This window comes from Schistocerca americana, chromosome 5 (assembly GCF_021461395.2).
Source record: "Schistocerca americana isolate TAMUIC-IGC-003095 chromosome 5, iqSchAmer2.1, whole genome shotgun sequence".
NCBI classification, from domain to species: Eukaryota; Metazoa; Arthropoda; class Insecta; order Orthoptera; family Acrididae; genus Schistocerca; species Schistocerca americana.
Genome location: NC_060123.1, coordinates 365,876,130 through 365,877,007, shown reverse-complemented (window position 1 = coordinate 365,877,007; position 878 = coordinate 365,876,130). Strand labels below are relative to the sequence as shown.

At 44.0% G+C, this 878-nt stretch overlaps 1 non-coding gene across 1 annotated transcript; it reads right to left on the bottom strand.

The window, feature by feature from the left end:
* Nucleotides 1–411: 411 nt before the first annotated feature.
* On the bottom strand, nt 412–484 carry Trnaa-agc. The gene has a single exon. It is a non-coding gene; the product is annotated as a tRNA-Ala (tRNA).
* Between the last annotated feature and the right edge of the window lie 394 nt (nt 485–878).

The window sequence follows — 878 nt, the reverse complement described above, 5'->3', positions numbered from 1 at the left end:
ACAACTGGAAAAAGAATGCTGGGACATCTATTGCTTATCGTTTGAAATAAATCATAAATAACAGCTTGGATCAGAAATAAAGATTTTTTATACAACTGCTTCTTATTCAGCGTAGTTCAGTTCTACAGCTGTAGATGCCCACAATACAAAATTTGCTAAACTGTAAGGTTAATAAAAGTGAGAGACTGATAAATTCCTTCTGATTTGGTGGTAGCAGATGGAAAAACATCTTGAGATAACCGAGAAGACCAGTCTAGGAAACCGAAATATTTCGTAGTTAAAGTGCTGCGATCAGCATAAGTTTGTAGGCGCTCATACACTTCCTATGTACACGTTCCTCCTAAGCATGAAGTACATCACATCAGCTGGATTTCCTGTCTGATTCTTCGAAGATAAAGCAAAATACGTAGCTGGAGGCGCCGGGTATCGATCCCGGTACCTCTCACATGCTAAGCGAGCGCTCTACCATCTGAGCTACACCCCCAGACGACTTCAGTGTTCTGGCAAATGGCAGATACAGGAGTGCCCCAGCCCAGCCGTAACTTTCACCGCTCCAGTTTGTAGGCGGTCGAGTCCGACTTACGGCACTCCGCGGCCGGCTGCTGTTGTTCAGCTACCGGAGTGGGGACGCGTCGACAAATGAGCGAGTGGTACACGCTTTGAAGCAGCGACGAAGGTGGCTTCTCCCGTCCTGTTTTTTTCGGTATCTTGGAACAGAAGCAATATACGAAGTCATATTTTGTCAGCGAAGAGATCTGTGTGAATCTGACGTATGATAAAGATCTGCAGATAGTCTGTCTGTCAGTAGTTCGAATAAAGAGTAAATCTTTCAACTTATGCCGTGTTACGTAAGTTACTATAAATAGTGTACAAAAGCA